Here is a 27,555-nt window from a genome sequence, read left to right as displayed (position 1 = left end):
AGAAATAATGAAGTATCAGTTTTAATTAAACCTCTGATTTCTGAGTCATCCTCTTTTCACACCAATATCTAAAGAAGCTAATAGTGATTTTTGTGAATGTTGAATGAAGTACATCCAACCTTATATAGAGAATGAAGTTAAAAAGGGGTTTTTTTTAATCCATATTTTTCTGTTTGTGAGACTCCTTGGTGTGTTTGTTAACCTGTGTACTTAAGTAAATTTTATTTTCATTTGGTTCATGGATGTATAAAAAGGACTTTCATGAAGGATCTTAACTATAATTTATTGGATGTTTACAACCAAATGTGATTTTATGAATCCCAAATTAGTATTTCAGCTTGGAAAAATTATGCAAATTAGGTGATTGAAAGAAAATGATATTTTAAGTTAGCAAAAACATGAAGACATTACTGTACTTAATGAAATATAAGCTGATCTCTTTTGCCAGAGTGCGCTGGTGTTGAGGTGAAAGAAGTCTCCTAGATATCTCCTAGAATTGATGACAGTCTAGGAAATAATAGATAATTCCTAACAGATTGGTTCATTTCCTTGCCTTGCTTACCTTTGTTTGTAGAAGCCAGAAGTATTTGTTGTCTTTTTGTAATCATGTTAGGAAAGCATTTTGTCTGCTTCTCAACAGAAAGTCAAGTCAAATGAACAGACTGGGACTCATTTAGAATAAATATTTTTCCCCCAGTACCTCAGTTGGGTACACTTTAAGTTAATTTGAGAAATTATCTAAAAATCCCTTACCCTTTCTTGTAGGATATAGCTTCCATTACCTTTATTTTCTCTTTAATAGGATGGGAAGAATTTTGTGGTGTATGTGTATATGTGTGAGAGAGAATGTGTGTGTGAGAGAGAACATGTGTATGTATTCAGTATGTAACACACATATATAGCTGATTGTTAACATACAATTCTTCTAACTTTTAGAATTCTTATGGTGGTAAATTCACCACATTGGAACGTGGGCGTGCAGAGGCATGTAGCTATTTATCCGTGCTGATTTAGTCTTCTTCATTGGTTTAAGGAAAAAATTTGAAGTAGGTAACCAGTTTGTTTTAAACTTAGTTTGATCCAATAATTTAAACGGTTTCTCTAGTTTGTACCTAGCCTCTTTTGAATAACAATCCTTAGCCTTTATCCACTTGCTTATCTCCTTAAGATAGCATCTATGTGTATTGGAGGAAGAGTATGGCTTACTTGACCCCATATTAAGAGGAAAAGTTGAGGTCTTTCTACCAGATGTCTTCTTTCTTTTCTGATTTCCAGTGTGAGACCCTTCTTTACCTGTTCACTTAGTAAACCAATCATGAAGAGTGGCTGGTGAACTCTTGATCTCTTCTTTCCACTTAGTGTTACAGTGGAGCATCAGCCATGTGTTTGCCTCTTCCTGACCAGGTCACCCCTCAGTCCTCTCTGCCCATATGTCTCCGAGTCTTTGCCATAACCTTCATTCTGGCCCTGACAGGCCTACTGGCTTCTACCACAGGGTTCATACCACATAAGAACTAAGAACATTTTGGGAAAGCTAAAACACAAGACATCTTCCTGACCACCTAGCAAGGCCATACTAATAGACCTATTTGGTGACAGGGACAGATGGAGAGACTGTTTCTTTTGAGAATCAAAATTATACTTTGGGCATTACTGTCACTTAGCTAACATATTATCCCCCTTGGGATACACATTAAAACTTTTTTTTCCCCCTCCTTTTATCTTCAAAATGTTTTGGCTGGAAAGAGATAAAATTTCCTTTAACCACTCCTTCCTCCTCATTCTAACCAAGCAATTGAGCCTTAAGGTTGGAAAAGGGAATTTTCTTCTTACTGTGGAATAAATACTATGGTTTGAATTCTCTAGGCTTCATTATTGACATGCTAAAGGGCAAGATAAATAAATTTGTTAAATCTCAGGCGATTAACTTGGTTTATAAACCTATTGTTTTGCTGCATTTATCTGTTTTATATGTCTAAAGTTGATTATTGTAGAGTGTATTTTTCTTGTATTTATTTTAGAACAAATTCTAACCACCTTTCTAGCAGAGTTGAACTGGGCAAATGCCATATGCTAAGAAAGTTAAAATAGATCATCACATTCATAATTTTGAAATATTACTTCATTGATGTCCTTTTTGCATACATTTTCTGATGTTATATGACCATTGCACTTTTCCTGCTAATAATCACAGTCTTGGGGCGCCTGGGTGGCTCAGTCGGTTGAGCATCGGAATTTGGCTCAGGTCATGATCTCACAGTTTGTGAGTTCGAGCCCCACATCGGGCTCTGTGCTGACAGCTAAGAGCCTGGAGCCTGCTTCGGATTCTGTGTCTCCCTCTCTCTCTGCCCCTCTTCCGTTCGTGCTCTGTCTCACTGTGTCTCTGAAAAATGAATAAACTTAAAAAAATTTAAAAAAAATCGCAGTCTCTTTTCTGTATTGGTTTTCTTTTAGTTAACATTCAGTTTTAGAAATATTGATCATTAATCAGAACTGTAGTTTTTTTACAGTTTTTTCAAGATTCTCTGTCATTGGGTTGGTAAATTACAACTACATGAAATTCTCTTCCATGAACCTTTTTTTAAAAACACAGTTGGTTTATTTTAAAATGCAGTTTCAAGGGTACCTGGGTGGCTCAGTTGGTTAAGCATCCAACTTTGGCTCAGGTCATGATCTCACTGTTCGTGGGTTTGAGCCCTGCATTGGGTTCTGTGCTGACAGCTTGGAGCCTGCTTCAGGTTCTGTGTCTGTCTTTCTGTCCATCCCCCACTCACATATTCTCTCTCTCAAAAATAAATGAATAAACATTAAAAAAATAAATAAAATAAAATGTAATTTCAAATAGGTAGCAAATGCCTGCAATTTAGATACTTAAGCTCTCTAGTGTTTGATAAAACTCTGTTTTGTGACCCTTAGATAGCTATACAAATGTGAAAAGCCATTTTCAACTGTATTTCTCTGCATGAGTCCATATGTATTATAATATGTACTGTTTTTTGTTTACAATATGATAGTTATCTAATTTTATAGTTTGCTTATAGTAATTAAAACTGTTTTTTCCTTTTTGCATGTGTTTATTTGGAAATTAGAATGGAGTGTCCCAACCTGATATTTTAAGTGTTTAAGTTGTAACATGTTGGCTGTTATTTGTAGCTGATACCCATTCCCTTTACAAAGTTGATTAAATATCTAAACATTATTGCTTTTTAAAAGACATAAACTCTTAAACTCCTTAAACTCTTATTCAAGATCATGGTGGCTTGGGATGTCTAGAATAGTGACTACTTTTACACATCTACAGATTACAGACTAATACATTTTCATCTGGCTTTTGTGTGTCATTTGTGAGGAGTTGCAGAATCATCACCATGGGCGACATTAAAAGACCAAAGCAATTGTGATGACTATTTTGCAGCTGCTTTCTTTCAGTTGCATGATAGAGGATCAGAAACAGTGTTGTAGTGAGGCATATTTATATAACCCAAGCTGCTTCTACTTCTCTCAAAGTTTTGTAATATGTACTTCTTTATATAGAAATTTGATACATGCGTAATCTTGAAATCCATAATATGATAATTTCATATTGTAACGATAAAGGAAATAAAGGATTTATTTTTAAAATCTTTTTTAATGTTTATTTATTTTTGAGAGACAGAGAGAGACACATACAAATCTGAAGCCCGATGTGGGGCTTGAACCCATGAACTGTTGAGATCATGACCTGAGCTGAAATTAGATGCTCAACCAACTGAGCCACCCAGGTGCCCCGGAAATAATGGATTTATTAATAGGAGTTTATAAGCAGGAATGTTCTCACTCTGACAAGAATAGTTAATGAGTTTAACATTTTATTTGCCTAATTTACATAATTCTTATTTTCCTTACTAAATAATTGATTTTAAATGCTTTTATTTTAATTAATTAATTTATTAATTTATTTAGAGTACAAGCAGGGTAGGGACAGAGAAAGAGGGAGAGAGAGAATCTCAAGCTGACTCCATGCCATCAGCCCATCAGTCGGGCTTGAACTCATGGAACCGTGAGATCATGACCTGTGTCGAAATCAAGAGTTGGACACTTAGCTGACTGAGCCACCCAGGTGCCCCTAAATGCTTTTATTTTAATTTGGACTTTATTAGGTTCTTTATCTGAAATTCAATGGCCAGCATATTAGTTCCAAAGTAAATATTTATAGAGGAGCAGACCTCTGATCAGAGTTATTGAGTTTTAGTAATAATTATTTTGTCAATTGACTTCTCTTGCAGTCTTTAGAGGCACATCTGTTGTGTCAGGAAAATCACAAAGTTGTAAAACAAAATTTTCACAATCCCAAATTTGGTCCTCTCTCTCAAAAATTTGTTTTAGATTACAAAGTATTTCAGCATCATAAAGGAGTGTAATAAACCCCGTATTTCTGTCACCTAGATAATGAGATAACACTTATTTCCTGGTCCCTCCATATTTGGAAAGATGGAGGGGATACAGAAGCTATAAAGTGTGGGTAGTGACGCCAGGCTCTGGGAATAGAACTAAATCCTTATGTTGCATGCTGAGAAATCAGTAGATAATCCTAAAACTGGAAAATGAAGAAGTGGCAATGCAAATGTATATTCAGGAATATAGAGAAGAAAGATAAAATAACCTACTAAAACCATTGTGCCTGGATTGGAGAAAGAAGTGGGAGAGCGGTGGGAAACTACTTTCTTTGAACCATTGACTGTGTTAATCATGTCTGTGGGTAATATTGACAAAAGCATAAACATTTTTAAAAAAATAAAGAACTACAACAATGGCAATTATATTCATGCCCATGTTGCTCAGGAATCTTCTGTGTCCATAATTTTTGTTCATGGTTAAATTAGGTAAATTAATGCATGTGCCACCATAGATGGCTATCATAGTGAACTTGGATAATTTAGCCAATTATATTCTTAATTCTTTTATTTTAAATTTATTGCACTATCCTTTGATGCCTTTAATCCAAATACTGGATTTTTCCTTTTTTTCTGTTGCTTTCTGTTCCTATTATTTGTAGACTAATAATAAAACAACTATCAGTGTATCCCCCACTCAGGTTAGTGAGTATCTCCTGGTAGGAAATTATGTTTTTGTTTGTTTCTAGTGCTTTTGCTTGTGAAAGATATTTTCACTGGGTGTAGATTTGTGGCTTAATAATTATTTTCTCCAAAAATTGAGAGATAGTATTCTTTGTTTTCTTGCTTCCATTCCTAGTAGTGTAGATTTTTTCTTCTTTATTATTTTTTCAAAATTGACTTGGCTCTGCTTTTCAGTTTGTACATAACCTCTGCAATTAACTTGTTAAACTAAGAAAATCCAGTCTGAATTTTTATTGACATTGCTGTGGAATTCTACATTAAATTGGCAAGAGTAGGCATCTTTTAAATATATTTTCTTTCCATCCAGCAACATGTTTGTCTACTTGTGTCTTGCATTTGTTTATGTGTCCTTTAGTTAAGCGTTCATTTTCTTCATTTAACTCTTAAACATGTTTTAGTAGGCTTATTTTGTTTCTAAATTAATGGGTTTTAAAAGTATTTTAAAGTGACAAAATTTAAAAAATTCCAACAATTTAGAATTACAGTTATTTCCTTTTAAACAAAAAGGTATTTCCAAGGTTATGGATTAGAGGTGGCAGTGCCTTTTGTTTTATGAGTATGAGTATATATGTGCCATTTAAAAGTCTGAAGTGATTCATGGATTTGACTGCCATTCTGTATAGGGACCAGACTAATCTTCTGGGCATTGTTTCAGTTTTAAACTATGTGGTGCTAAAATGAGTCCTGTTCTTTGTTTTTAATTTCAACTTTTGTCACATTATGATCAGAGTGTATGGTTTATCTAGGCTTCTACTTTGGAGAGTTTATTGATTTTCTTTATGGCTTAATACACTGTAAAACATTAAGAATACATTTCTCTCTTTGGGTATATATAATATATATTAGATCAGATTTGCTCATTGTTATGCAAATATTCTCATTTTTCATACCTATTTTTTCTGCTCACTAATACCCTTTTCTCAAAAATGGAAAGATTGCCAGTATACTATTATTACTATTTATACATGTCTTCTTGTGTTTTAAAAATCATTCTATATATATGTATATCACAATGTTTTATTATCATGATTACAACTATTTACATAATTTTTGTCTTACTGATGAATTTTACCTCTTAAAAATATGAAGGGTCTCTCTTTCCTATTTCATGCCTCTCTCCTTGAATATTATTTTTGTATGGTATTAATTTTGCAAACCTAGTTTTGGATAGTCTCGCCTGATATGTCCCTTTATATCATTTCCCTCCCTTCTTCTCCCTTTTGCTCTTGTCTCCATCATAGTTTTGTTTTTGCACCTAGGTCTGTTCTTAAAAAGTATAATTTTATTTTAGCTGTTTCCTGCTTTATAAAAAAGTACCATGCTATATACACCCTTTTGGACTTAACTCTTTTCTACTGAATATTATAGTGCCTCAATTCATACAAGTTAGAAAATTGTTGCCATTTTTATTCTTTTTTAATATATATATTTTTTAGAAAGAGGGTGCACATGAGCGGGAGAGAGGGGCAGAGGGAGAGAGAGAAAGAGAGAGTCTTAAACAGGCTCCACACTCCGTGTAGAGCCCAATATGGGACTTGACCCTACAACCCTGGGATCATGACCTGAGCAGAAATCAAGAGTTAGACGCTCAACTGACTGAACCACTCAGGCACCCCAAAATTGTTGCTGTTTTTAAACAGCTTTGAGGCATAACTATCATAAATTAGACTGCACTTACTTTTAAGTTTACTATAACTTTTAGCGTATTCATACCATCACCATGATCAGGACAGTGAACATAGCTGCCGCCTCAGTAAGTTTCCTCATCTACTGTATCCCTGCTGATTATCTGCCTACTTTTGTTCTATCAATTTTTGAGAAAGGGATATTGAAACCTTTTATTTTAATTGTGAATTCTTCTATTTCTCTTGGCAGTTCGATCAGTTTTTGCTTTATGTTGTTTCAAATTGTATTATTAGGGGCATAAATGCTAATGATTGTTATGTCCCCTTGATTAATTGACCCCTTTCATATGAAATCACCTTCTTTATTGCTAGTAATATTTTTTGCCACCTTACCTAAATATTAATTATCCATTCCAGCTTTCTTTTATCTAGCGTTAGTGTATCTTTTTCTATTCTTTTACTTTTAACATATTTATATTTTTGCATATGTCTTTTTCTTAAACACTTAAATAGACTTATAGACAATCTGTGTCCTGGTTCTGGTGACTTTGATGTGAAGCTACAGAGTTTCTGAAGCTCTTGTCACCTAGGGCTGTGAAAGGCGCTCACAACTGAGGACTTCCAGCTTTGCCTCTGAGCATTCTTTTCCCTTTGATCTTTTATTGAAAGGGTGATGTTATTTGTGATCTTTGGTAATATTGTTACTGGGATATTATTGAGATGACTTTGAAGGATGAAGCCTAATTGTAATGTACCATGCTGTATTTGAAATCTGAGAATTCTGAGAAAATACCTTTCATTACAAAGCTTGGTTCAATATAATTGAACCATTCCCTGTTGCAGTATTGAGTTCAACCTTTCTCTATCTTCACGGCATAATAAATTAATAAGCTTGTTGAACTCTGTGCTTTCCTTTGAGTCATTTGTTAAACCTCAGATTAGATCAGAAAAGAACAGCAGAATCTACAAAAGAAGTCTTTACCCCATTTATCATCTCCACCTACAGGAAAACTGATGGAGTATTTGTAATTGTCACTGAGTGGCAGGGGGACAGATGGTCAGCTATCATCCTATCAGAAGATGGCCTTTTCTCTTTGGCGTGGTGTCTGTTTCACAGTATTTCATTAGCTTCATTTTTCTTGTTTGTCACTTGAGACAATGTAATACATAGACTATAGTAGATAAAAATAGAAGTGTGTCCTATACCTGTAGAAAGGGACCTTGGTGGAGTTGAATCTTTTGTCTAATTAAAATTGTCTATCAGGTTTTAAAAGTTGTCATTGTCTTATGTTTAATTTTTCAAAATGGATGCTGTCACAAAAGGCATTGTTTTGATAAAAAGCATTACATTTCAGATTTTATTAAATTTACTGTTTGACAAATTTTTAAGTTTTACTTAAATGTAATAGAATTCTCAAACTTCTTATCTTTTTAAGCATTTTTTCAGCACCTGCTTGTGCACTTTGCATTAGTCCAGGCACCAGGGAAGCACAGATGAATGTCAAGTGAGCCTAACTTTTCAGTGTATGCTGTCTGAGTTTCATGAATCTCTAAACACACTCATTTTTAAAACTGAACTAGTTCTTTATATGGTGCTTTATTTTTGAATAGTGTTTAGTAATATCTGTAGATACTTTATTTGATATGGCAAATTCCATCTTACAAATCACTAATTACAAATCATCTTTCCTCTGAACTCATTCCGGAGGATAATCTGCTGAACAGTTTGTGGAGTGATACCAGTCAGAATAATAGTTTACTGCAGATTGTTTTGGTGTTATTCTTGGTAAAACTCTGACACCCAGAGAATCTTACCTCTTTAACTTTAGCAGTTAGCATAAGCCCTTGGCATATAGTAACTATTGGATTAAATGTTAATAAACTAAATGTTAATGAACTAATTACAACTTATTGTTTTCAGTATATCATATTGAAGAGTGGTATTGGTATTCAAAATATATGGTAGAGTGCTGTCTAAAAATACCATGTTGTTTTAGTTGAGTATTCTTTTATTTCCTCCGTTCATCTGCTTCTTTTTCTCCTAATTTTTCTTCTCTTCTAATTTTTTCTTCTTCTTCTCTTCCTTCATTCTCCATTCCTCTACTTCCCCCTCACCCCTCACTTTTCTTACCCTTATCATCATCCAGAAAAAAAAAAGATGTTCCATTCCTCCAGCCTCCACCTTTCCCCAGTTTTTGTAGAAGGCAGTGAGGAAGTGTTGTAAAATGCCTCCTTATTTAGCTTAATTGTTGTTCTGCCACGTAGGCTTAAAAGAATAGAATGCCTTATAATATTTTTAAGAATATAAGAAAAAACATTGGTTTTAGAATAGACTGGTATCGTTGGATTTTAGATTCATAGTTGAAGAAGTACAGGATGAGGTTTAGAGAAAAATGTTTTTCCAAACAATATATGAAAACCCTTACATTTATTCCTCATATATTTAGATTGTAACTTGGTATCCACTCTGCTCTTGAAAGCAAACTTTTAGCTGCAAAGAAATAAGTAAGCTTCTTGAGTATGAGATTGGATTTCAATAAAGAGGACTTTTGATTTTCAAATACATTTGTATTATTGCAATGAAGCTTTAGTCCATTTTTTTTCAAAGGAGACGTGTTTAAACTCTTTTGATCCTAAAAAGAACATCCTTAAATATTCTCATGTCTGTGTTGTAATATTTTAGAACAATGGGCAGCAGATTATTTCTTTTGATATACCACATTTTATGAAATGTGTTTATTCTGAGGTATAACTTGAGTTCTAAAAATGGCAGTTTAATAAAATTCTTTATTGTGTCACTTATGTTTTCTTGCTTAACCTATTTTTAGAACTTTTACATTCTTTTCCAAAAGTCATGAATCTGTCTGTAGCTTAATTTTTTTCATTTCTCTATTAAAAAATGAGGCAGTATGAGAACTTTTAGGAAGAGTGAAAGAACATCAAGGTCATAAATCTCAGTATGAATTATTTAATATAGCAAATTATGGTAGAAAGACCATAAAGGTAATTAAAAGAATAAGGGTATAAACTTTGATGAGATCATGTCCATATAGGTATTAGTTTCCTTATATACATCATTCGTATTTCATATTGTAGCAATGTTTTTTAAATAAGTCACAATTGTGACTTAAAAATTAGACTTACAATTTGTGTGTGTATAATTAGCCATCACTGATTACCTTTTGGGCTAGTTACAACGTTAGAAAAGGGAGAACCTTAGGATTTATTGTCTAATCTCTTTATTTTACTAGGGAGGAAACTGAGGCCCAGAGAAGTCACTCAGTCATGAATTGTAGACTTTATCTTGCTGTAGGTATTTTGATTCATAGTTCAGTGCTGGTTCTACTGCATCACTCTGCTTTTCTATCCCTAAAAGAAAAACAGTGACTCCTATTAATGCTTATGTAGGATTAATAGTATCAAGTAGCCAAAATGGCCAACTTAGACTCACTTCTGACTTGTTAGTAGGAGAGTAGGACTTGCATTGAGCCAGGATTCCATGAGATTAGGAGTTGTACTTTTTCTGTTAGGAAGGAAGGAGATTCAGGGGCCTTTGGGATGATTTTTGGTCCCGAGTACTTTGTATTTTGAAAATGACTAAGTAAATCACAGATACTGTGTCTTAAGGAGTATATTTTGCTTTTTCTTATGACTGTGGCATAGTAGAACTGTGAGGAGATTAAAAAGATGAGTGTAGTTTTGCATAGTTACATTCATTCTTCCACAGCACTAATAAGCTTACAATTATAAGCTTATACAATTATAAGAAAACACTCTTTAAAAAGCTTGCTTTTCTTTGCATTTCCATATTAGCATTAATTTTGCAATAATTAAAATATTAATGTAGAAAATTGGATAAAAAATAAATAATACTTAGTTAACATTTGACCTATTTTCTGCTTTTTATACATGAATATATAAATTTACATGCTTATTTATGTATAAACTACATGGCATAGGTTTGAATCCTGAAATTTCATGTAACATTATCCAGTGTATGTTTTTAATATCATTACTGTTGTTTAAAATTAATCAAATCTGTGTAGTATCATTTTATTGCATGCACTATAATTTATACAATCAATTCCCTACTGCTGATATTTTGTCTGCAGTGTATATATTTATAGAGAAATATTTTTTTACCTCTGTTCCTTTATGGCAGTTTTGCAGAAGTAGTTAGTATCTTTATTATTTTTTAATGGAGCATGTTATTAAATATTACTAAATATTAAGTAGAACACTTAATACTGATATCAGGGATACTGATACCTGAAAAGTTCCATTTTTGAATGGCCAGAGCTATAGATAACTTGAAGCAAGTAATATTTTCAAGTAAAAGGAAATGAGACTGCTCTATTTTCCTGATCTTGGCCAGTTCCTTTTAAGAAAGGATGTCATCAAGAATTAGAGCCCAAACGTTAGGTTCTAGGGTTCAGGGCAGGCTCAAATCATAGCAGGAATCTAGAGCAGTAAGTAGGGAAAGAAAAAAGAGTCAAATTTTATGGAATGGACTACTGCTGAGTATAGATTCGAGTGAGAGGAAGTGCTGCCTGCCTGTGTACACAGGTGCCCAAGGATTGCTCAAATATACTGGATGCTGGACCTTGAGCAGCAAGATTAATTTTAACTAGTGGATGGATCCTGCTAGTGTACTTCCTGTCACAACAGATTGGGCTATGGAATTAGGGTGAAGAGCATTAGAACCTTCATCTTTGACTCAGCGAGGAGAGTCTGGATCTTTTAGGTCAGCACTCTTTCTTAGGAGGCTCGGTTTATTCACCATATTGTAATTGCCAGTTAACTTTTGCCCTGTCCGTCCCATAGTCTCAGACATAAGAGGGCCATGTGAGGAATATGATTGGGTCAATAAAATATGTCACTACTTCTTTCAGTAAAACAATTCCTTATTATTTCTACTTTTTTTTATAAGATATTATCTCCCATCCTTATAACAGATTTCAAACTTGTGCCGCACACTTCAGTGATCAAATCTGCAGATGTTAGTCTGTAAATCTGTTCATATTTTAAGTTCAGCTCTTAGATAATTCAGGGATATGAATATTATGATTTCATTTACTTCTTTTGGCAAGCCAAATAGTTTTAAGACTCATGTGTACAAATAATTTTTCCTTACAAGGTGACTCTTTTCTGAACTGGTTGTTATGGAGAAATTAAAACATAAGTAATAGAACAGTATGATGAACCTCCATGTACTCATCACTGAGTCATAACAATGAAATTCATAATGAATCCCTCCCAAATACTATTTTGAAATCAATTTCCAGATATCATTTCATGATAGTATTTTTAAAAAGACTTCCTGCTATTATACATTCTTATTATAAAGAGAGAATTAAAAATCTATCACATTAATCTGGGAACGTTTTAGTGTTTTGCCTTCTTTTCTTTCTTTCTTTTTTTTTTTTCAATTTTTTCATTTAAATTCTACTTACTTAGCATACAGTGTAAAATTGTTTCCAGGAGTAGAATTTAGTGATTGATCACTTACGTATAACACCCAGTGCCATCCCAACAAGTGCCCTCCTTAATACCCATCAGCCTCCACCCAGCTCCCTCCATTAACCCTCAGTTTGTTTTCTGTCGTAAAGAGTATCTTACTGGTTATTTTCCTCTCTCCTTTTTCCCCTCCCCATATGTTCATCTGTTTTGTTTCTTAAATTCCACATATGAGAAAAGTCATATGGTATTTGTCTTTCCCTGATTGACTTAGTTCGCTTAGCATAAAACAGTCTAGCTCATTCCATTTTGTTGCAAATGATAAGATTTCATTCTTGTTGATCGCTAATATTCTATTGTGTGTATGTGTGTATGTATGTGTGTATACACACATACACATGTGTATCCATGTGTGTATCCATGTGTGTATACACACATACATATGTGTATACATGTGTGTATACACACATACACACATACCTTCTTTATCCATCATTCGATGGATATTTGGACTCTCTCCATAGTTTGTTGATACTGCTGCTTTAAGTATCTGGGAATGTGTATCCCTTCAAATCTGTATTCTTGTATCCTTTGGCTAAATACCTAATAGTGCCATTGCTGGATCATAGGGTAGTTCTGTATTTAGTTTTTTGAGGAACCTCCATACTGTCTTCTACAGTGGCTGTACCAGTTTGCATTCCCACCAACAGTGCAAGTGTTCCCCTTCTCAGCATCCTGTTCAACACCTGCTGTTTATTGTGTTGTTAATTTTAGCCATTCTGACAGGTATGAGGTGGTACCTCATCATGGTTTTGATTTGTATTTCCCTGGTGATGAGCCATGTTGAGTATCTTTTCATGTGTCTTTTAACCATCTGTATGTCTTTTTTGGAAAATGTCTATTCATGTCATCTACCCATTTCTTAACTGGGTTATTTGTTTTTGGGTGTTGAGTTTCATAAGTTCTTTATAGATTTTGGATACTAACCCTTTATCAGATATGTTGTTGGCACATATCTTCTCCCATTCCACTGGTTGCCTTTTAGTTTTGTTGATTGTTCCCCTTGCTCTGCAGAAGTTTTTTATCTTGATGAAGTCTTAGTAGTTCATGTTTGCTTTTGTTTCCCTTGCCTCCAGTGTCTAGTGAGAAGTTTCAACAGCCAAGCTCAAAGAGGTTGCTGCCTGTGTTCTCCAGGATTTTTATGGTTTCTTGTCTCACACTTAGAAATTTATTCTTCAATCAATTTTGAACTTATTTTTGTGTATGGTATAAGAGAGTGGTCCAGTTTCTTTCTTCTGCATGTTACCCTCCATTTTTCCCAACACCATTTGTTGAAGAGACTGTCGTTTTTCCATTGGGTATTCTTTCCTGCTTTGTTGAAGATTAGTTGACCATATAACTGTGGGTGCATTTCTGGGTTTTCTGTTCTGTTCCATTGATCTGTGTGTTCGTTTTTGTGCCAGTACCATACTATATTAATGACTACAGCTTTATAACGTAGATTGAAGAGTGAGATCGTTATGTCTCAGGCTTTGCTTTTCTTTTTCAGGATTGCTTTGGTATTCGGGGTCTTTTTGGTTGCATACAGTTTTAGAAACGGTTTGTTCTAGCTCTTTGAAAAATGCTGATGGTATTTTTATGGCGGTTGCAGCAAATGTGTAGATTGCTTTGGGTAGTATTGACATTTTAACAGTGTTCTTCCAATCCTTGAGCATGGAATGTTTTTCCATTTCTTTGTGTTCTCTTCAGTTTCTTTTATAAGTGTTCTGTAGTTTTCGCAGTACATATTTTTTACCTCTGTAGTTAGGTTTATTCCTAGGTGTCTTACAGTTTTTGATGCAGTTGTAAATGGGATCAATTCCTTGATTTCCCTTTCTGCTGCTTCATTATTGTTGTATAGAAATGCAACAAGGTTCTGTACATTGATTTTATATTCTGCAACTTTGCTGAATTAATGTGTTAGTTCTAGCAACTCTTTGGTGGAGTCTTTTGGGTTTTCTACATGGAGTATCATGTCGTTTGCAAATAGTGAAAGTTTGACTTCTTCCTTGCTGATTTGGATGCCTTTTATTTCTTTTTGTTGTCTGATTGCTGAGGCTAAGACTTCCAGTACTATGTTAAATAGTAATATGAGAGTGGACATCCTTGTCTTGTTCCCGACCATAGAGGAAAAGATCTCACTTTTTCGCCATTGAGGATGATATTAGTTGTGGCTCTTTTATATGTGGCCTCTATGATGTAAAGGTATGTTCCATCTATCCCTACTTTTTTAAGGGTTTTTATCAAGAGTGGATGCTGTATTGGGGTGCCTGGGTGGCTCAGTCAGTTAAGCATCTGACTCTTGATTTTGTCTAAGGTCATGATCTCATGGTTCCATGAGTTTGAACCCTGCTTAGGGCTCTGCGCTGACAGTGCAGAGCCTGCTTGGGATTCTCTCTTTCCCTCTCTTTGCCCCTCCCTGCTTGTGCACATGCTCTCTCTCTCAAAATAAATAAACTTTAAAAAGAATGGATGCTGTATTTTGTGAAATGGTTTTCTGCATATATTGAGAGAATCATATGTATCTTCTCCTTTCTTTTATTAATGTGGTGTATCATGATTGATTTGCGAATATTGAACCAGACCTGCAGCCTAGGAATAAATCCCTCTTGATCATGGTGAATAATTCTTAATGCACTTTGAATTCAATTTGCTACTGTCTTGTTGAGAATTTCTGCATCCATATTTATCAGGGATATTGGCCCATAACTCTTTTTAGTCGGGGCTTTGTCTGGTTTTGGAATCAAGGTAATGCTGGCCTTGTAGAAGGAGTTTGGAATTTTTCCTTTCATTGCTGTTTTTTGAAACAGTTTGAGAAGACTCCGCATTAACTTTTCTTTAAATGTCTTGTTGAATTCCCCTGGAAAGCCATCTGGCCCTGGATGTTTGTTTGATGGGAAATTTTTGATTGTTGATTCAGTTTCTTTGCTGGTTATGTGTCTGTTCAAAGTAACTATTTCTTCCTGTTTCAGTTTTGGTAGTTTGTATGTTTCTAGGAATTTGTCCATTTCTTCCAGATTGGCCAGTTTGGGGCATATAATTTTTCATAATATTCTCTTATAATTATTTGTATTTCTGTGGTGTTGATTGTTATCTTTCCTCTTTCATTCATGATTTTATTTATTTGAGTTTATTTTCTTTTAGATAAGTCTGGCTAGGGGTTTATCAATTTTGTTAATTCTTTTGACAAACCAGCTGTTAGTTTTGTTGACCTGTTCTACTGTTCTTTCTTGTTTCTATATTATGTATTTCTGTTCTAGTCTTTATTATTTCCCTTCTTATGCTTGCTTTAGTCTTTACTTGGTGTTCTTTTCCTAGCTCCTTTAGGTATAGGGTTAGGTTGTATATTGTAGACTTGCTTTTTGAAGTAGACATGTATTGCAATAAACTTCCTTCTTAAGACTGCCTTTGCTGCATCTCAAAGTCATGTTTTCATTTTCATTTGCTTCCATGTACTTTTTTATTTGTTTTTTAATTTCCTGGTTAACCCATACATTCTTTAGTAGAATGTTCTTTAACCTCTGTGTATTTGTGGGCTTTCCATATTTTTTCTTGTGGTTGACTTCAAGTTTCATATTGTTGTCATTTGAAAATATTCATGGTATGATCTCAGTCTTTTTGTATTTGTTGAGGTCTGATTTGTGACCCACTATGTGATCTATTCTGGAGAATGTTCCATGTGCACTCAAGAAGAATGTGTATTCTGCTGTGTTAGGATGAAATATTCTGAATATATCTGTTAGGTCCATCCAGTCCAGTGTGTCATTCAAAGCCATTATTTCTTTGTTGATTTTCTGCTTAGATGCTCTGCAGTAAGTGTGGTATTAAAGTCCCGTACTCTTATTGTATTATTACCAATGAGTTCCTTTATGGTTGTTATTAATTAATATATTTAGGTGCTTTCAATTTGGGGGCATAAATGTTTATAATTGTTAGATCTTCTTGATGGATAGACCTCTTAATTATGATATAATGCCCTCCTACATCTCTTGTTATAGTCTTTGTTTTAAAATCTAATTTTTCTGATATAAGTATGGCTCCTCTGGCTTTCTTTTGATGTCCATTATCATGGTAGATGGTTTTCTATCCCTTCATCTCTAATCTGCAGGTCTCTTTAGCTCTAAAGTGAGTCTCTTGTAAGCAGCATGTAGATAGGTCTTGTTTGTTTGTTTCATAACCATTCTGACACCCTATGTCTTTTGATTGGAGCATTTAGACCATTTACATTAGAGTGATTTTTTTTAAATGTTTTATTTTGTTTCTGAGAGAGAGCGAGTGAGGGAGAGGGAGACAGAGTCCAAGCAGGGGAGGAGTAAAGAGAGAGGGAGACATCTGAAGCAGGCTCCAGGCTCTGAGCTGTCAGCACAGAGCCTGACATGGGGCTCAAACTCATGCAAGATCATGACCTGAGCCAAAGTCAGACACTTAATCAACTGAGCCACCCAGGCACTCCCAGAGTCATTATTGATAGACATGAATTTACTGCTTTTGTGTTACCTGTAGATTTGGTGCTTCTAGTGATGTTCCCTGGTCCTTTATAGTCTTTGTTGCTTTTGGTCTTTTTTTCCCCCACTGAAAGAGTCCCCTATAATATTTTTTGCAGGTCAGGTTTTGTAGACATGAACTCCTTTTGTTTTTGTTTGGGAAAGTATTTATCTCTCCTTCTATTCTAAATGACAGCCTTGGTATATAAAAGATTCTTGGCTTTATATTTTTTCCCATTCAGTATGTTGACTGTATCCTGCCACTCCCTTCTGGCCTGCTGAGTTTCTGTGGAGAGGTCTGCTGCAAACCTGATCTATTTTCCCTTGTAGGTTAAAGACTTTTTTTTTTCCCTTGCTGCTTTCAGGATTCTTTCCTTGTCTGTGTATTTTGTGAATTTGACTATAATATATCTTGGTGATGGCTGGCTTTTGTTGAATTTAATGGCGATTCTGTGCTTCTTAGATTTTGATGTCTGTTTCCTTCCCCACATTAGGGAAATTTTCAGTTATCATTTGCTCAAATAAACTTTCTGCCCCTTTTGTCTTTCTTCATCTTCAGAGATGCCCATGACACGAATGTTATTACAATTTAAGGAGTTGATAAGTTCTGTATGTCTACATTTGTGATACAATATGTTTCTATCTCTGTTGTTTTCAACTTCATTGTTTTTCATAATTGTATCTTATCTGTCACTGATTCGTTCCTCTGCTTCATCTGTCCTCCCTGTCCTGACATCCATTCAGGTTTGTACCTTGGTTATAGCATTTTTAATTTTGGTCTAAGTTTTGAGTTCTTTTATTACTGCAGTAAGGGATTCTCTAGTGTCTTCTATGCTTTTTTTTAAAGCCCAGGTGGCATCCTCATAATTGTTGTTTTAATTCAAGTTCAGACATTTAACTTATATCTGTACTGAATAAATCCCTGGCCATGACTTCTTCCTCTTTCTTCTAGGATGAATTCCTCCGTCTTGGTATATTTTCAAGGTAAAAAAACAAAACTAAGCAAAAATGGAAGCTATATCCTAGGTGTGTTTTGGTCTGATTATTAAAAGAATCTGGATCATGTATATGTATATGTATGTGGATGTGGATATATGTATGTATTTATAATATAAAATAAAATAAATTTTAAAATAAAAAATTAAAAACTTGCTTTTTCTGTATCCCAAGGTGGGAGAAAACCAAAAAAGCTAGATCCTATTTCCCCTAGAGCTGAAACTTTGTAGTACTCTATGATCAGTAGACTTTGTGTGTGCAAAGGGTTTATGCTGGTCCTCTAGGGGTTGGACCTACTGCGCTGATTCTCAGGGGGAGATGTGCCTGCAGAGCACAGGTTAGGAGACTTGGTGTAAGCAGCTCCAGCTTCCACTTTGATGGCACTTATTTGCTCATTGAAGTTGGTCACTGCTGATGGGTGTGGTGAAAATGGTGTTGTCCCACTTTCTCATCCTCAGAGCAGGGATCTTGCTCCTGCCACTCTTTAGGAAGCCCTCATAGAAGAGCAAACAATCACCTCTTTTGTGTCCCTGGCTTCTGCCAGATCCTTGCCTTCACCCTGCCTGCATCTGAGCTGTCTGCCTGCCAGGCAGCACATCATTCCTGTGTTCTATTTCAGGCACATGGCTAGGTTTCAAAACTCCAAATTTTATTAGAGATCCATTGTGTGGACCTGCACTGGTCCTCTGGGGGAGGATCTTACACTGTGGCCAGTGCCAGCTTCTCCCAGAAATTGATTACACAATTGCCCAGCAGCTGGGTGTTCATGGTAAAGCACAGCAGAAAGCCGGCACCAAGGCTGGCTGCTCTCAGCCAGAGTCCCTGTTCCTATTTAGTGAATGGGCAGTTCACTGGCATCCATTGGGTCTTTTGCCCCGGAGAGACCTTGCCACCTTTCCCAAATGCACTCTAAGCAGGAGAACTACTTCCCATGTGACCCCAGGGATATTTAGACCATGCTGCCTCTACCGGGTCTCTGCCCTCCTTCCCCATGGGAGCACCACTAAACCTACCAGGCACAATCCTGGAGATGGTGCACACCTCCAGAACTTCAGACTTTGTGCTCCTCTGCTTATAAAAACTTGTGGTGTTCAGCTCCTTCCCTTCCTCAGTCAGTGGTTTTGGGGAAGTTTTTCTTGTACAATTCCCTGTATGCACTTTCAGTCTTTCTTTTTCGCCCCTCTCTTGGCAGTCAGGGCTCCGTCCCTATCACAGCACCCACAGCTCTTCTCTCCCCAGATCAACTGTCTGCAGCTCCTCCCCTCCACTATGTGGCTATTTTTTCACCTCTAATTGAGCATTTTTGCTCTCTCAGTTCTCAGATCGATTTCTTGGGTGTTCAAAATTATATATTTATCTAGCTGCATTTGAGCGATGAAGCAAGCTTAGGGTTTCCCTACTCCTCTGCCATCTAAACTCCTCCTGCCTTATTTTCTTTATACATATGCATATACATATATAAGTATACAAAGGTATTTATAGGTATATATGTAATTTTTTATATAATTTCATTCAAGTAGAAGACTAATCTGCTTTAATAAAGACAACAAAAATACAATGATTTTGAGAACACGGAATTTTATTTCTTACAGTATTGCCCTGATGTTAACAGTAGAAGTATTCAGGGTAGATTTATTCCATGTTGTCTTTCCTTTTTTCTTTCCTTCTATTTTATTTTTATTTGGGTGTAGTTGACACTCAATGTTATATTAGTGTCTGGTGTAGATCTTAGTGATTTGACAAATTTATGCATTATGCTGTGTTCACCACACATGTAACTACTTACTGTCTGTCCTATTACATGGCTAATACAATATCATTTGCTCTATTACATATGCTGTGCCTTTTATCCCTGTGACTTAGTCATTTCATAACTGGAAGTGTGTATCTTCTACTCCCCTTCATCTATTCACCCCTCTCCCCCTGTTAACTATGAGTTTGTTCTATGTATTTATAGGCCTGATTCTTTTTATTTTTTTTCTGATTCCAGTTTATGAGTGGAATCAAATGCCGTTTGGTTTTTCAGCGACCCATCTTTCTCTGTCATCCTGTAGTATATGCCCTCTCCTTCAGGCTCAGAGCTGTGTTAGAGTGTTCCAGTCTGCTGAAGAGGAATAAAGTGAATGGACCTTCAAACACTGAGCATGCATTCATATTCTATTGATTAGAATTCAGTCAGGCTATTTCTAGCTATAAGAGGGACTTATAGGACTAGGAAATTCAGTTCCTAACTAAGGAATAATGTGACGTTCTAAGGCTCTATTACTGTACAGTGTCCAGTGGAAGTTTTCCCTGTGTCCTCTATTACATGCCCATGTCAGGTGAACCTAGAGGCTTGATCAGAATAAGGTTCAACTGAAATCCGTAATTTGTATTGAGTTCTATAATTGGGAAATCTATAGTTGGTGTCCAGTTCTTTCGCCAAGATGAACATAATGTCTTGATTGTCTTTCTTTTTCTTATATTGATATATTAGCTATTAATTAATGGATACCTATACCCATGAATTAATGGATAGGGGTATATTCCAATTTTATATTTCATTTTCATTTACTATTTGTGCATATTTATAAAGAGATGCTTTCCCTCATCTACTATTTGGTTACTGAATGGCAGGATAAATTTTTTTTTTGCCACTTTTAAAAATAATGAATTTGTTCTCTAATATCCTGCAAAGACATCCAACTAGTTTTTTTTAATGTGTGTATTTTTTTTAATTTTTAACGTTTTATTTATTTTTGAGAGAGAAAGAGGCAGAGCATGAGCAGGGGAGGGACAGAGAGAGAGGGAGACACAGAACCCAAAACAATATCCAGGCTCCAAGCTGTCAGCATAGAACCCAATGCAGGGCTTGAACCCGCGAACTGAGAGATTATGACCTGAGCTGAAGTCAGACGGTTAACTGACTAAGCTACCCAGGCATCCCTTAAATGTGTATTATTGAAAACTCATGGATTTAAATACTTTTGATGGGTTTCAGTCATTGCAAATTTTCTTTTTTGAAGCTCAAATTATGCCATATTTTGATCAGTAGGAGTCTCTTAAAAAGTTTGCTATCAAATTCTTTTGACATGAGCCTAGTTGAATTTGATAGTTATCCTGCTACTTTGTATGGCAGTTTTTTTACCCTTATGATCAGTTATTTCACTGGAAGTCCTTGTTACTTTTAAGAAATGGTATATTAGCATACTTAACCTGGCAGGGGAGATACCATGATCAGGAAGGTGGTTTTCCCAGGGCGAGGCTTATCCATTGCACTCGGGATGTGCTGACCTCTGCGATTTCCCCAAATGTGGGAAACTCGACTGCATAATTTGTGGTAGTGGGGGACTGTGTTCACGCTTTCCCCTGATTAAAAAAAAAAAAGAAATGGTATATTAGGGTTGCTAATTATTATTGAGTAGGTCATTGTGAACAGAATTAGGAAATAAATAAAATGTATGTGCTCTGTATATGAACTCTGTATTTGCACTCATATATACTTATGTGTGTGTGCATATGTTTTATTTTTTCTTTAAATATGATGGGCTCATGAATTCTTAAAATTTAAATTTAGGACTATAGGCATTTTATTTAACCTCTTCTGTATTTTAAGTGTATCTCTTTTCTTCCATACCAAAAATTCAGAGAATCGAAGACACAGAGTATGATACAATTATAATATCCATAATCTCCTTTACTTCATCCCACATTACACACAAACTGGTTTAGAATGACATTACCACTACTCCTACTACCAATGTAATTGCTGAGAACAGTTTAAAATTTTGTTCATAAGTTTTCCCCATTCTTTCCGCCTTTTTCAATAGTAATACTGTGAAAAATCTGAGGCACAGCCATGATATACTATTTTCTTTAGCCTTTAACTACCAGTTTAGTCTTAGTTCTGTAAGTTTGTAATTGTTAATACTAGTCCTTATGTCTATGTCTTTCTAGTCATTTTAGTTTTCTAAGGCTTTTTGTTTTTTTTATTACCTCTTAAGTTTTTATTTTGTTAAATTTTTGAACTTTTTTCTTTTAATCTTATTTAAATTAATTCCATTATAATTAGCATCCAGTGTTATATTATTTCCAGGTATACAATATACTGATTTAGCAGTCTATACATTACTCAGTGCTCATTATGTTAAGTGTACTTTCAAGCCCCTTCACTTGTTTCACCCATTGCCCCACCCACTCCCCTCTGGTAACCACCAGTTCTCTGTATTTAAGAGTCTGGTTTTTTGTCTCTTTATTCCTTTGTTCATTTGTTTTGGTTCTTAAATTCCACATATGAGTGACATTATAAGATATTTTCCTTTCTCTGACTGCCTTATTTTGCTTGGCATTATACCTTGTAGATCTAGCCATGTTGTTTCAAATGGCAAGATTTCATTTTTCATATGGATAATATTACACACACTCACACACCACATCATCTCTATCATTTCAACTGTTGATAGACACTTGGGTTGCTTCCATAATTTGGATATTGTAAATAATGATGCAGTAAACATAGGGGTGCATATATCTTCTTGAATTAGTGTTTTTATATTCTTTGGGTTAATACATAAAGTAGTACACTTACTGGATCAAAGGTAATCTATTTTTAATTTTTTGAGGACCTTCCATACTGTTACCCACAATGTCTGCACCAGTTTGCATTCCCATCAATAGTACATGAGCATTCCTTCTTCTCTGTATCCTCTCCAATACTTATTTCTTGTATTTTTTATTTTAGCTATTCTGACAGGTGTGAGTTGGTATCTCACTGTGGTTTGATTTGCATTCCCCTGATGATGCATGATGTTGAGCATCTTTTCATGTACCTGTTGGACATGTGTGTGTCATCTTTGAAGAAATGTTTGTTAATGTCTTCTGCCAAGTTTTAATTGGATTTGTTTTTGGGGTGTTGACTTGTGTAAGTTCCTTATCTGTTTTGGATACTAACCCTTTATCGGATATGGCCCATTCTGTAAGGTTGCCTTTAATTTTGTTGATTGTTTCCCTTGCTGTGCAAAAGCTTTTTATTTTGATAAAGTCCTGGTAGTTTATTTTTGCTTGTGTTGCCCTTGTATGGGGAGACATATCTAGAAAAATCTTGCTACAGACAATGTCAAAGAAATTGCTGTGTGTGTTCTCTTCTAGGATTATCATGGTTTCAGGTCTCACATTTAGTTCTTTAATCCATTTTGAGTTTATTTTTGTTTTAGTGGAAGTAAGTGGTCTGGTTTTGTTCTTTTGCATATAGCTGTACTCTTTTCCCAGCACTATTTGTTGAGGAGACTGTCTTTTTCCCATTGCATATTCTTGCCTCTTTTGTGGAAAATAATTGCCCATATAGTTGTGGGGTTATTTTTGGGGTCTCTATTCTTACCCATTGATCTATGTGTCTATTTTTGTGCCATACTATGCGGTTTTAATTTCTACAGGTTGGTAGTTTATCTTGAAATCTGGGGTTATGAAACCTCCAGTTTTGTTCTCTTTCAAGTTTCTTTGGCTATTTGGGGCCTTTTGTGATCCCGTACACATTTTAGGATTATTCATTCTAGTACTGTGAAAAATGTTGTTGATCCTTTGATAGGGATTACATTAAGTCTGTAAATTGCTTTGGTTTGGATGGCCATTTCAACAATATTTTTTCTCCCAATCCATTAGCATGGAATGTTTTTCCCTTTGTTTGCATTGTCTTCAATTTCTTCCATCAATGTTTATAGTTTTCAGGATACAGGTCTGTTACCTCCTTGGTAAAGTTTATTCCTAGATATTTTGTTATTTATGGTGCAATTATAAATGGAATTGTTTTCATAATTTCTCTTTCATCTACTGTATTTTTAGTGTATAGAAATGCAACTGATTTCTGTGTATTGATTTGGTGTCCTGTGACCTTAATGAATTCATTTATTATTTCTAGGAGTTTTTTGATGGTGTCTTTAGGGTTTTCTATAGAATACCATGTCACCTGCAAGTAGTGAATGTTTTGCTTAATTCTGTACCAATTTGGATGCCTTTTATTTCTTTTCCTTGTCTAATTGCTGTGGCTAAGGTTTCTAGGACTATGTTGAGTAAAACTGGTAATAGTGGACATCCTTGTCTTGTTCCTGATCTAAGGGGAAAAGCACTTAGTTTTTACCATCGAGTATGATGTTAGCTGTGAGTTTTTCATAGATGACCTTTATTATGTTGAAGTATGTATCTTGTAAATCTCTTATGTTGACAGTTCTTGTGACTGGATATTACACTTTATCAAATACTTTTTCTGCATCTGTTGAAATGATCATGTGATTTTTATCCTTTCTCTTGTTGATTTGATGTATCATATTGATAGATTTGTGAATATTGAAATACCCTTGTATCCCAGGAATAAATCCCACTTGATCATGGTGAATAATTTTTTTTAATGTATTGGTGGATTCGGTTTGCTTATATTTTGTTGAGAATATTTGCATGTATGATCATTAGAGATACTGGCCTGTCATTCTCTTTGTTTTTAGTGTTGCCATCTGGTTTTGATATAGTGATAATGCTGGCCTCATAAAATGAAACTGATTGTTTAAATAGTTTGAGAAGAATAGATATTAAGTCTTCTTTGAATGTTTGATAGAATTCATCTGTCAAGCCATCTGGTCTTAAACTTTTGTTTGTTGAGAGTTTTTTATTAGTAATTCACTTTCATTGCTGGTGATCAGTCTTTTCGAATTTTCTATTTCTTTCTGATTGAGTTTTGGTAGGTTATATATTTCTAGGAATTTACCCATTTCTTCATTGTTGCCTAGTTAGTTTGCATATACTTTTTCATATTACTCTCTTATAATCGTATTTCTGTGGTGTTGATTGTTATTTCTCTCTTTAATTCTTGATTTTGTTTATTTGAGTCCTCTCTTTATTTTGATGAGTCTGGGTAGAAGTTTATCATTTTTTTTCTTTTTCTTTTTTTCAAAAAACAATCTCCTGGTTTCATCGATCTGTTCTATGGTTTTTTTAGTTTCTATTTTATTTATTTATGTTCTAATCTTTTATCATTTCCTTCCTTCTACTGGTTTTGGGTTTTTTTTCTTACTTACTTACTTACTTTATTTACTTTTAGCTCCTTTAGATATAAAGTTCAGTTGTTTATTTGAGATTTTTCTTGCTTCTTGAGTAGGCCTGTATTAGTATAAACTTCCTCTTAGTGCCACTTTTACTGCATCCCTATGATTTTCAACTGTCGTGTTTTTTTTTTTCATTTGTATCCATGTTTTATTGATTTCCTTCTTGCTTTCTTGATTGACCCATTCATTGCTTAATAGCATGTTATTTAACCTCCATGTATTTATGTTCTTTCTAGAACTTTTCTTCTGGTTAATTTCTAGTTTCATAGCATTGTGGTGAGAAAAGATGGATGATAGGACTTCCTTTTTTTGAATTTGTTAACACTTGTTTTTTGGCCTTATATGATCTATTAAGAATATTCCATGTATACTGGAAAAGAAATTGTGTTCTGTTTTAGGATGGAATGTTCTGAATATAGCTATTAGATCCATCTGGTCCAGTGTGTCATTCAAACCCAGTTTTCTTGTCGATTTTCTGTTTGGATGAACTGTTCATTGATGTAAGTGGTGTTTTAAAGCCCCCTACTATTACTGAATTACTACTGATTACTGCCTTCATGTTTGTTAATGTAGCTTTATGTATTTGAGTGCTTTCCTATTGGGTGCATAAATATTTACAATTGTTATATATTCTTGTTGGATGTTTCCTTTATGATCATATAGCATCCTTCTTTGTCTCTTCTTACAGTCTTTGCTTTAAAGTTTATTTTGTCCCGGAAAAGTTTTGCTACCCTGGCTTTCTTTTCATGCCACTTGCATGATGAACACTTTTCCATACTTTCACTTTAAATCTTCTTGTGTCTTCAGGTCTGAGATGAGTCTCTTACAGGCAGCATATGGATTGGTCTTGCTTTTTATTCATTCTGTCCCCCTATGTATTTTGATTGAACTGGTATTTCCATTTACATTCACGGTAATTATTGATAGGTATGTACTTTTGTTAGCATTTTTTTTTACTAGCTTTATGGTTGTCTTTGCAGTTTTTCTCTGTTCCTTTCTTTTGCTCTCTTCTCTCACAGTGCTCTGCTTTCTTTAGTAATGTATTTGGATTTCTTTCTCTTTATTTTTTGTGTATCTATTAACAGTTTTTGATTTGTGGTTACCATTAGGTTTATGTATAATATATTATGCATATAGCCATCTATAAAGTTTGAACCCATTCTCAAATCACTTAATTTTTACTTCTCTCCCCACCACATTTTAAACGTATGGTGTCATACTTTATATCTTTTTATTTTGTGAATCCCTTGACTGATTTTTATAGATGTACTTAATTTTACTGCTTTTGTGCTACCTACTTTTCTTATTCCTGCTTATGATCTTTCCTTTCCATCAAAGAATGTCCTTTAACATTTCTTGTAGGCTGGCTTAATGGTGATGAATTTCTTTGACTTCTGTTTGGGAAACTCTTTGCCTCTTCTTGCTGCATAGAGTATTCTTTTTTTTTTTTTTTTAATTTTTTAACGTTTATTTATTTTTGAGACAGAGCACGAACGGGGGAGGGTCAGAGAGAGGGAGACACAGAATCTGAAACAGGCTCCAGGCTCTGAGCTGTCAGCACAGAGCCCGACGCAGGGCTCGAACTCATGGACCGCAAGATCATGACCTGAGCTGAAGTTGGCCACTTAACCGACTGAGCCACCCAGGCGCCCCTGCATAGAGTATTCTTTTTTTTTTTTTTTAATGTTTTATTCATTTTTGAGACAGAGAGAGACAGAGCATGAACGGGGGAGGGGCAGAGAGAGGGAGACACAGAATTGGAAGCAGGCTCCAGGCTCTGAGCCATCAGCCCAGAGCCCGACGCGGGGCTCGAACTCACGGACCGCGAGATCGTGACCTGGCTGAAGTCGGACGCTTAACCGACTGCGCCACCCAGGCGCCCCTGCATAGAGTATTCTTGGTTGCAGGTTTTTTCTTTCAGCACTTTGAATATATCATGCCACTCCCTCTGGCCTGCAAAGTTTCTGCTGAAATATTAGCTGATAGCATTATGCGGTTTCCCTTGTATGTAACTGTTTTCTTTTGCTGCTTTTAAAATTCTCTTTATTGACCCAGCAATAACACTGCTAGGAATTTACCCAAAGGATACAGGGGTGCTGATTCATAGGGTACTTGTAGCCCAGTATTTATAGCAGCACTTTCAACAATAGCCAAATTATGGAAAGAACCTAAATGCCCATCAACTGATGAATGGATAAAGAAGTTGTGGTTTATATATACAATGGAATACTACTTGGCAATGAGAAAGAATGAAATATGGCCTTTTGTAGCAACATGGATGGAACTGCAGAGTGTTATGCTAAGTGAAATCAGTCAGGCAGAGAAAGACAGATACCATATGTTTTCACTCTTATGTGGATCCTGAGAAACTTAACAGAAGACCATAGGGGAGGGGAAGGGGGGAAAAAGTTACAGAGAGGGAAGGAGGCAAACCATAAGAGACTCTTAAAAACTGAGAATAAACTGAGGGTTGATGGGGAGTGGGAGGGAGGGAAAGTGGGTGATGGGCATTGAGGAAGGCACCTGTTGGGATGCGCACTAGGTGTTGTATGGAAACCAATTTGACAATAAATTTCATATTAAAAAATAATTTAAAAAATCTCTGTATCACTACATTTTGCCATTTGAATTACTCTCTGTTTTTGTTTGGACCTCCTTGGATTGATTTTGTTGTGGGATCTCTGTGCCCCCTGGATCTGGATTTCTGTTTCCTTCCCCAGATTCAAAATGTTTCCAGCTATTATTTCTCCAAATAAATTTTCTGTTC

General features: G+C 35.2%; 1 protein-coding gene, 1 long non-coding RNA gene and 1 other non-coding gene across 8 annotated transcripts in view; all 3 read left to right on the top strand.

The window, feature by feature from the left end:
* Nucleotides 1-27,555, top strand: part of SCAPER (S-phase cyclin A associated protein in the ER) — a 522,269-nt gene that overhangs the window by 197,905 nt on the left and 296,809 nt on the right. The gene's annotated exons all lie outside the window — the stretch shown is intronic.
* Nucleotides 2,351-21,048, top strand: LOC123582665. The gene is made up of 3 exons (XR_006704508.1): nucleotides 2,351-2,362; nucleotides 10,160-10,165; nucleotides 20,939-21,048. It is a non-coding gene; the product is annotated as an uncharacterized LOC123582665 (long non-coding RNA).
* LOC123584631 lies at nucleotides 20,905-21,069 on the top strand. The gene has a single exon (XR_006705585.1). It is a non-coding gene; the product is annotated as a U1 spliceosomal RNA (small nuclear RNA).

Source organism: Leopardus geoffroyi, chromosome B3 (genome assembly GCF_018350155.1).
Source record: "Leopardus geoffroyi isolate Oge1 chromosome B3, O.geoffroyi_Oge1_pat1.0, whole genome shotgun sequence".
NCBI lineage: Eukaryota > Metazoa > Chordata > Mammalia > Carnivora > Felidae > Leopardus > Leopardus geoffroyi.
Note: the sequence above shows the minus strand (reverse complement) of the source record. Positions and strands in the feature narration are given on the sequence as shown.